This window comes from Nematolebias whitei, chromosome 10 (assembly GCF_014905685.2).
Source record: "Nematolebias whitei isolate Nwh7 chromosome 10, NemWhi1, whole genome shotgun sequence".
NCBI classification, from domain to species: Eukaryota; Metazoa; Chordata; class Actinopteri; order Cyprinodontiformes; family Rivulidae; genus Nematolebias; species Nematolebias whitei.
Genome location: NC_056507.1, coordinates 48,408,719 through 48,419,657, shown reverse-complemented (window position 1 = coordinate 48,419,657; position 10,939 = coordinate 48,408,719).

Genomic DNA, 10,939 nt, shown 5'->3' with positions numbered 1-10,939 from the left:
TCGGCACCACCATCACCCAGGACCTCAAGTGGGAGCCGACCATCAGCTCCCTCATCAAGAAGGCCCAGCAGAGACTGTACTTCCTGCAACAGCTGAAGAAGGCCAAGCTGATGGTGCAGTTCTACACGGCCATCATTGAGTCCATCCTCAGCTCCTCCATCACGGTGTGGTACGCCGGGGCCACTGCCAGGGACAGACTGAGACTGCAGCGCATTGTGCGCTCAGCTGAGAAGGTGATCGGCTGCAGCCTTCCATCCCTCCACGACCTGTACGTCTCCAGGACTGTGAGGCGAGCAGGTCGGATCACAGCTGACCCTGCTCACCCTGCACACGGTCTGTTTGAACCACTCCCCTCAGGCAGGAGGCTTCGGTCCATTCATACCAGAACCTCCCGCCATAAGAACAGTTTCTTCCCCTCTGCTGTTGGACTCCTGAACACTCATAATGTTACCTCATAATTTCTGCTTTGGTCACATTACATCTGTATTATAATTGAATACTCCATCTGTACTGTTTTCCAAGCTTTTTTCATTGTTTTCTATTGTATGGGTGTACACGTGTTTTATGTTATGTTTTCATTTTTACTTTATTTATGGATGTACACATGTTTTATGTTATGTTTTAATTTTTACTTTATTTATGGGTGTACACATGTTTTATGTTTTATGTAATGTTTTCATTTTTACTTTATTTTACTTTATTACTATTCGCACCTTTATGTCGAAGCAAATTCCTAGTTTGTGAACCTCGTTCATTGACATGGCGATAATAAACTGATTCTGATTCTGATTCTGAGATGATTGATGGACTGACTAATTATGGGGTGGGTTAAATATTAAGGTTTACAGTTTATTTACAGTATTATGGAGTGTTCTGGTGATTTTTTTCCTTAAATTAACATGGTTGAACAAGAAACTTTTGCCTGGTACTGAGTTAAATATTACCTTTTTAATGATTACTTTATGATATGTTTATTTAATGACTATTTGATGTGTGACAGCATGAATAAGGATGTGTTTTGTAATTAGTTTCAAGAGCAGATCATGATGAAATAACGCCAATAGATGATGCAATTATGATGATAAACTTAATTTTTGATATTATTTCTATGAAATAATGAATTTTTACAGCTGGGCCATGATGAGAGACCAGGGAATTTTGATAAATGCATAAAATGGGGTTTTATAATATAGATTTTCCAGGGGGTGAACTTATGACATTTTTCAATCTAAATTGGGACTAAACTGAAGGGTGGTAGAATGGGTAAATTGATTTGTTGGTTAATTGGGAATGTTTTTATATTAGATCACCAGGGGGAGTTGGGAGGTTTTGTTATTTACATACAATATGCACGTTAAAACATGTTAATTGTTTAAATCAGATTTTAGTCACACAAACACATTTTCTGCTGTGACAGGCTAAAAATACCGGCACTGTTCTGTGCAAATAAATTGAGTATTGCACGATTGAAGAGGAAGGGGGCACAGAGCTTTTTCTTTTTTTTTTCTTTTTCCTTTTCAGATGGACAAAATGGACCAGGTCTGCCTTTGGAGTCAAAAAGAGACGTTCAAATTCTAGAAACTGATTAACATCTATTAGATAAGAACGCTTTCTTGCATTAAGACGCCTTATACAATCTTTAAATCATATATTTGAAGAACTAACTTATACAAATGTTAGAAATTTCCATTATGTCATATTCACCACACCAAGGGAATGCTGAAGTCCTAGGCAGGTGTCGAGATCTGAGTCAGGCAACTTGAGGCTGGCAGGTCACATGCTAGCCATCAGCTCTGGCATTTTTATTTGACCTAAGGCTGCCAGGTCACACGTTATAGCCTGTAGTCATCTCCCGCCAACATATAAGGAGTAGTGTACATTCAACCAGAGGAAAAATGATTAATTGCTTGCATATCTGGCGATTTTGAACTGGGAGTTTTTATTCGAGGAACCTTCCGGGCCCCTTGAACCAGGGGGAGTTGTTAAGATATATTTCTAGACTGGTCGTGGGAGTTTTTGATCTGCTCGGAGATGGGATTATAATGAAATTATGACCATGTTCTGACTGGGTCAAACTGGGCCAGCAACTCTAAAAAGAGTCTCCCAGGGATTCAATATCCGTCAAGGAATAGAGTTTAATCTGCTTGCTACATCACGTAGGAAGGCTTCTGAAGCACCGTCTCATATTTACTTTCATGTCAGAACCACATAAGATCCATTGAGATCACACTTAGTCACGCCCCCTCATACACTGACAGGTTGAGCTTCCCTTCTGCGAAGGAGTCTAGGACCCTATAAATGAGTAATGACCAGTGATGGGAATAACGGAGTTCAAATAAACGGCGTTACAAACGGCGTTATTTTTTTCATTAACGGGTACTCTAAGTCGTTACTATGTCTATCGTTACAACGCCGTTACCGTTACAACCACTAAATGGGGTACGTTATTTTGTCGTAAGCTGTTTGTTTACTTTTTTTTCCTTGGTGAGGGTAGGAGGGAGGGGTGAAACAATCATATAAAGGATGATGATGATTGGCTAAGGTAGAGTAACAGGTAAAGAGAGGTAAGCCAATCAGAGGTTTTGTTGTTCAGTTCACTCGCAAACCACACGCTGCAGCTCCAAATCTGAAAAGTTAGCAGAAGTCCTGCAGCAATGGCGAGTCCGGAGGGAAAGCTGGCATTTTCAAAGTGGAAATACAGACACTACTTTACTCTCCTTGAGGTAAAAGGCAAGAACGTGAGTGTGAAGTGTACATTATGTCCCGGAGCGAAGTGTTTGTCTACGTCCGTCGTAAGCAACTCTAATCTGATGAAGCATCTCACAACTGCACATGGTTCAACAAAACTCGTGGCTAAAAACACTGCTGTTGACAGTACTGATGATGATAGCAGACCAGGTGTGGCTAACGTGAGCTCTGCTAACGAAGAAGAACGCGGAGCTACGCCGTCCAAGCAGTTAAAGGTGGATTTTTTTGCTCCAGCTTCACAGAAACTTGTGACGCAGAATGAACTAAACCGATTGATAGGCAGGTATGTTGTTGAAAACATGCTCCCATTATCAACAGTTGACTCAGACTCATTCAGAACCCTTATTGGCAAAATACCGGGGAGAGCAGGCGTCGGTCCTCCATGCAGAAAGACATTTTCTAAATACATAGATGCTGAGTACGCTAAAATGAATGCCGAGCTGAAGACTGGATTTGAAGAATTAGAATATGTCTCTACTACTGCAGACATTTGGACTGCACATAATAAAAGTTATCTTGGCGTAACTGCCCACTGGATACATCCACAAAGCATGGAACGAAGAAAAGCAGCCCTGGCATGCAGACGATTTAAAGGTCGTCATACACATGACAGTATTGCAACTGAGCTTGACAACATTCACTCATTCTATGGCATAACCCACAAAATAACATCAACTGTCACGGATAATGGCTCTAATTTTGTCAAAGCCTTCAAGAAGTACCAGCCTGTGGAGGATGAGGAGTCTGATGATGATGAAGATGAGGTGACATTTGTGAACATTAATGATGTCTTGCAAAACAGTGTTGGTGATGATGATAATGATGATGTAATTACTTTGCCACCACATCAGAGATGTGCATCACACACTTTAAACCTTGTTTCATGTACTGATGTTGACAAGTGGATACTGTCAAGACCAGAAACAAAAGCAATATACAGGAGTGCTACAACCAAATGCACAGCTTTATGGAACAAGGCTAGCCGTTCAACTGTGGCTGCAGAGACTGTTGATGATGTAATCGCAAGGAAGCTGCTAGTCCCTTGCAGTACAAGATGGAACTCGTTTTATGATGCCCTTGCTCGCATCTGTGAGATCCCTATAGTTGCACTGAACACCATCTCTTCCGAGTTTGTTTTGAAAGCCATCACAGAACGGGAGCATCAGTTCCTCAAGGAATACTGTATGGTAATGAAGCCACTAACAGTAGCCTTAGACATACTTCAGGGAGAAGACAACTGTTTCCATGGCACACTCCTACCCACACTGGAGACATTGATGTTGAAGACCCTGGACCTGAAGAGTGGTCTGCAAATCCTCGTTGACCTTCCAGAGGCAATTGTTACAGTAAGAACTAATATATATTTTTAAACACATAATGAAAAGATACAATGTAAAATTAAATATATTTGTAAACTTACAATGTGTAATGCTGTGTGTGTGTGTGTATGGATAGTCAGTATAATATTTACTTTGTATATCATTGCAGGCTATCAAAACAAGATTTGCAGAGGTGCTGGAAAGTGAGAATGCCGTCTTGGCTGCTGTGACTCTGCCCAAGTTTAAACTACGTTGGCTGCGGATGCAGGACAGGAAGGACAAGGCCAAGGCAAGTCTGCTAGCAGAGTGCCGGAAAAGTGCTCAAAATGAAGACCAGCGAACAGGTACTACCATCACACCAGCATGCACTGAGTCAGCCATGGAGGATGAGTTCTTCTCCTTTGAGGATGAGGATGACACCTCTGCTACTGCTGAAAGCCAAGTTGCTGATTATTTCAAATCAGGAGCACAAGGGATGGACAGTCTTAATGGATTTCCACTTGTAAAGAAAATTTCACTCAAATACAATGCAGCCACTCCATCTAGTGCCCCTGTGGAAAGACTGTTTAGCTTAGGGAAGCTTGTCTTCACTCCAAAGAGGAACAGACTTTCTGACCAGAAGTTTGAAAGGCTTCTACTTCTAAGATACAATCACTGGTTTAAGGGGTAAGATGGTCAGCAGATGACTGGGTTGACTGAGTGGATAAATGAATCCATCTATGCATGGATAGTTTAGTAGCTAATGTTGGGTTTGTTCAGGTAATTCAGATTTTCAGTACTGTTTTAAAAGTACTTCGTATTGTTAAAATGGTTATTTTGTTTTTAAGAAAATACTTGAAGAACCAGTTGTGTGAGGGTTTGATTTTATTTTACACTACAGAGTTAAAACACTTATTTTAACTGTTTACTTTTATTTCTAAGAAAACACTTGAACAGTACAGTGTGTACATAAAGCTAAAAACACAATTGTTATGTTATTTTGTTAAACTGTATTTTTGTAATGAAGAAAAAACTTGAAGTATAGTATGTCAACCAGTCATGTTCTGTTGAGGTGCAGTAAGTATTAAAAGTTTTGTGTTAAGTACTTGTCTTTGCAATTCTACTTTAAATTCGTAGATATATCTCAACTTAAACCAAACAAACAAACAATAGTTACTTTAGTTACTTTCCCTGGTAACTAATTACTTTTATAGGGGAGTAATTCAGTTACTAACTCAGTTACTTTTTGGGAGAAGTAACTAGTAACTATAATTAATTACTTTTTAAAAGTAACATTCCCAACACTGGTAATGACACGGGGCATCAGGGCTCTTCCAGGTTTGTGATCGTGTCACAGACCAGAGAGACCAGCGCTGTAAACTGTAACCTTTTCCTGCCTTGATTTGAATATAATTGATAAAGCTTAATTGACGTCTCCTTCATTTATTGATATTGTGGGTTACCGCTTCTGAGGGAGGTTCGAGCCGGGGGGAGCAACATTGGCTGTAGGCGGGTTTTCCAGGTCCGGTGACCCGCAGCCAGCTCCCGTCTTATAACCATGCCTAGAACCGGCCCTGTAATTCTGCTACTTCCTTCACTATAGATGACAGAAGGTGCAGAGATGCTGATCCATCTAAAGTTAACAGGACGGTTTGACCTGCCTCCTCCTCAACAAGTAGATTAACACAATTTTATATTGTACATTTTTATTTAAATCTCTTTGCAGTGTATGATTCTCGTCTGAATTTGATGTATTTATCCACAGAGTTGATGTGGTCTGCAAAATGTTCGACTTCCTGAGATTTAATTTTAACCCAGGTGTCGTCAACATACCTGAACCAATGACTTGGTGGTGAGCCTTGACGTCCTTTTCAGGGACATCACCAAGTCATTGGAAGAAGATGTAAAAAATGGCAAGTTGGCTTTCTTGGACTGTGAGGTCTCAGTCTCTGACAGAGGACATTTCCAAACTGAGGTGTACCACAAACACACACACACAGACCAGTATTTGCAGTTTGACTCCCATCACCCTTTGGAGCACAAGTTAGGAGTCATCAGGACTCTGTATCACAGAGCAGACAGATTTCCCACTAACTCAGGAACCAGGCAGAAGGAGAAATCCCACACAAGACAGGCTCTAAAGCAATGTGGATATCCTAACTGGGCCTTCCTGAAAGCAGGGAAAAAACCCAGACAGGACTCCAGTCAGCCATCAGGTGAAAAGGAGGAACCCAGACCGACCAGTGGTCATTCCGTATGTTGAGGGAGTATCAGAGAAACTGAGACGTTTATTTTCTAAACATAACGTCCCAGTGGCTTTTAAACCCCAAAATACATTACGGCAAAGACTGGTTCATCCCAAAGATCCAGTCCCCCGGCACAAACAGAGTAATATTGTGTATGCTGTTCAGTGTCAGGAGGGCTGTGATCAGTCTTACATCTGGGAAACTAAACAGCCACTGGCGAAAAGAATGGCCCAGCACAGAAGAGCAACATCATCAGGCCAAGACTCTGCGGTCTACACTCATCTCTAGGCCAGCGGTCACTCTTTCAGGGATGAAGATGTTCACATCCTGGACAGAGAGGAACGATGGTTTGAGAGAGGAGTAAAGGAGGCCATCTTTGTGAAAAGAAATCGTCCATCATTAAACAGGGGTGGAGGCCTACGTGTTCAATTGTCCTCCTCTTACAATGCTGTGATTGCTAGTATCACTCAGCCCTCTGTGAATAGTAAACAGCCATCAGTGTGCTAATGATCCATCATTAGGCTGATGGTCCTTCTTGATCATGTGAGCAGCTGGTTTTGGTTGTCAGCAGCAAACTGGTTGATCCACTCTGAGACTGTGCTATTTATAAGACTGAGCTGAATAAAGCACCTCAGACTGAGGAAGTCTTTCGGATGAAAGATGAAACGTTTCTTCATTTTTTTGTTGTTGTTTTGTTTTATGAATGTCCAGAGGACCAGATTTAACCTTTTTATAATGTAGGTTTAACCCTATGAAAACAAACCTAATGTAGAACGTCCAGCCTACACTTCAATTGCATGCATCCAACTATTCTAGCATATCATTTACAGCCAGAAAAATCAACAAATAACAACATTTCATCCCTTGTAGCCACCCTAGGATATCTTAAATGACCTCACTCAAAGGCAAAAGCAAACAGATACAGTATGTAATATAACTAGGGTTGGGCATCAAGGATCGAGAATCGTTTGGAACTGGGACTAACTGTCCGGTTTTCCTGGAATCATTCCAAATATCATTCGAAATATTTATTTTCAATACCTAGTCCACCAACCGCAAGTTGAAGCTGCCCGCCGAACACCAACGAAGAAGAAACCGCCCACCGAAAACCAAAGAAGTAGAATCCACCGGAAGTGGTCCCATACATGGAGAGTGAGCAGCCACGGTCGAAAGCATGGCTTAACTTTAATAAAATGACCAGTCAGCTCAGTGCAGTACTTGCAATAATTTTATATCGTGCAAAGGAGGGTGAAGAAGTAAAATAGTGGCCCATCTTTGAAGCACTCAGCCGGACTTTTTTCACTGCCTCCTTGTCTGGCTCCATCAGGTAAATAAAACAATAAACTTATCAGGTTTTTATCAACGTCGACCCCCAAGTGAGCAGACCGATTCAATAAAGACAAAGTCAGAACTACAAAAGGAAAATGAGCTTTATTTACAGGTGATCATGTCGTCGCAGCTGTAAGGGAGAAGAGGAATAGGTGAGTATGGGTTCTGGTTGTCTCTTAGAATGTTTCAATTCTTGAAGATAGAGAAATGACTCCTTATTATTTGTGTTACAGGTGGAGGCCGAGAAGGAGAGGAGATGTCCTGGGTTTTTGCAGTAGATCCAGTCCTGAGGTACTTGGCGGTGGAGAGAGGAGCAGGTTGACCCAGTTGAGAATGCTTAATGGTGGTTGTTGAAGGGACACTGTTGATCCACAGGTGGAGTCCAGTGGAGCGATGAGATCCTAGGGAGGATCTGAAGAGGCGGGCTGTGGAAGGTCCTGGAGGAGTCACAGTTGGTGAGAACCAGCTGTAGCAAAGGTTAGTCGGCTGTACACGAGTTACCATTTGGTAGATGATATCCCAGCACTGAAGAGGTGTCTGGCAAGTACTTAAATACCCCATCAGGCAATCCTCCTCAGAGCAGCAGCAGGTGGAGTGAGTTGAGGTTAATTGGCTGTGAAAGGAAGAGTGAGTGACAGGCAAAAACCCAGTAATCCCACAGTACCCCCCTCAAGAATCGCCTCATGGCGATCTAAGTCTCTTTTCGGGGTGAGCTTGGAAGAAGGACGAGATGAGTCCGGGGTCCAGGATCTGAGATCTAGGAACCCATGATCGTTCCTCCGGGCTGTAACCCTCCCAATCCACCAGGTATTGGACTCCCCGACCACGACGCCGTACGTCCAAAAGGTGCCGGACCAAGAAGGCCGGTTCGTTGTCTATGAGATGGGGGGGAGGAGGGAGGTTGGTCGGAGGGTGTAGAGGGCTGTTGGTTACTGGTTTGATGTGAGATACATGGAAAGTGGGGTATATCTTCATGGCAGGTAGGAGTTGTAGACGCACCGCTGACCGGTTAATCACCTTTACCACAGGAAACAGCCCGATGAACCTGGGGGAGAGATTCATGGGGGTGTCTTTTAAGGTTATGTACTTGGTAGACAGCCATACTTTTTGACCGACCTTGTAATCAGGAGCCTTGGACCAACGTCTGTCTGCGAAGCGTCTGTTCTGCTCTGAAGATCTGGACAGGGCTGCTCTCATCTGACGCCAGATCCAACGGCAGCATTTGATGTGAAGGTGGACCGCGGGTATGCCCACATCAGGCTCCTGTGAGGGGGACAGCGGAGGAGCAAAGCCCATAGCAATCTCAAAAGGAGATTTTCCAGTGGCTACAGAGGTTTGTGAGTTGTGGGCATACTCAATCCAAGGCAGATGTTGACTCCAGGATGAGGGATTGCTGTCAATTACGCACCTCTGAGCCGTTTCCAGTTCCTGGTTGCAACATTCTGTTTGACCGTTGGATTGAGGGTGGTATCCAGACATGAGGCTGGTAGTTGCCCCCAAAGCTCGACAAATCCCCCTCCACACTTGAGAAACAAATTGTGGTCCACGGTCGGAGACGATGTCCTGAGGGATGCCATGAAGGCGAAAGACATTTACAGTGACAATCTGGGCAGTCTCAAGAGCAGAGGGAAGTTTAGGTAGAGGAATGAAATGAGCAGACTTGGAAAAACGGTAGACAATGGTGCAGATAACTGTGTTACCATCAGAGATGGGGAGACCAGTGACAAAGTCCAAGGCGATGTGTGACCAGGGACGGCTGGGGATGGGAAGTGGTAGCAGCAGGCCAGCAGAAGGCTGGTTGCTGTGCTTGTTCCGAGCACAAGTGGGACAGGCTGAAATGAAGTCCTTAACATCTTTAATAAGGTTAGGCCACCAAAAGGATGCTTTAACAAGATGCAGCATGCGTCTAATACCAGGGTGGCAGGAAAACCTAGCCGTATGGATCCACTCCAGCACCTTACCCACCATGGCTGTAGGAACAAACATCTTTCCCGGAGGACTGGTACCGGGATCAGGTTCAGTCTGTTGGGCCTCCAGGATGTCTTTTTCAATAGGCCAAGTCATTATACCCACCTTACAGGAGGAAGGAAGGATGTTCTCAGGGGTGTCCAGATCCTCGGCTGTAGAGAATTGTCGTGAGAGTGCATCTGGTTTGACATTGCAAACCCTGGAATATACGTGATGGAAAAATTGAATCTAGCAAAAAAAAAACAACGACCATCTGGCCTGTCGGGCGTTAAGTCTTTTAGCCCCCTGGAGGTAGGCTAGGTTCTTGTGATCGGTCCAAATTATGAAGGGGAGTTCAGCTCCCTCTAGCCAATGTCTCCACTCTTCTAATGCTAGCTTAATGGCCAATAACTCACAGTCGCCAACATCATAGTTTGTCTCAGCAGCAGACAAACAATGTGAGAAAAAGGCACATGGGTGAAGTTTTCCATCGTCAGATGCTCTTTGTGATAACACGGCCCCCCACTCCCGAATCAGAAGCGTCGACCTCCACGATAAACTGCCTCTTGGTATCCGGGTGTGATAAAATGGGGGCTATAGAGAAAAGGTCCATCCATCCATTTTCTTTACCCGTTTATTCCATTTTGGGTCACGGGGGTCGCTGGTGCCCATGTCCAGCAATCACTGTGCGAGGGGCGGGGTACACCCTGGACGGGTCGCAAGTCCATCACAGGGCCACATAGAGACAAACGAGACAAACAACCATTCACTCTCTCACTCACACCTAGGGACAATTTAGAATTACCAATCAGCCTAACATGCATGTTTTTGGTCTGTGAGAGGAAACCGGAGTGCCCAGAGAAAACCCACGCATGCACGGAGAGAACATGCAAACTCCACCCAGAAAGGCCCCTGGACCGGGGTTTGAACCAGGGACCTGCTCGCTGAGAGGCAGCAGCTCTACCAGTTGCGCCACCGTGCTGCCCTAGAGAAAAGGTGTTTGAGGTTATTAAAGGCAGCGTCAGCTTCGGGTGTCCAGTTGAACCTTTTGAGGGTAGAGGTGAGCTGGGTCAGAGGAGTGGTGACTTTGCTATAGTTTTTAATAAACCGTCGGTAAAAGTTAGCAAACCCCAGGAACTGTTGTAATTGTTTCCTATTAACAGGTGTAGGCCACTCCACTACATCATTGTTTTTTTCAGGGTCGGATCGAACCTGTCCTCTCTCAAAAATGAACCCTAGGAATGTCACGGTGGTAGCGTGAAATTCGCATTTCTCTGCCTTGACAAAAAGCTGGTTTTCTAATAACCTCTGGAGAACAGCTTTCACATGTCGAGTATGTTGCTCTTCGTCTTTGGAATAGATGAGTATATC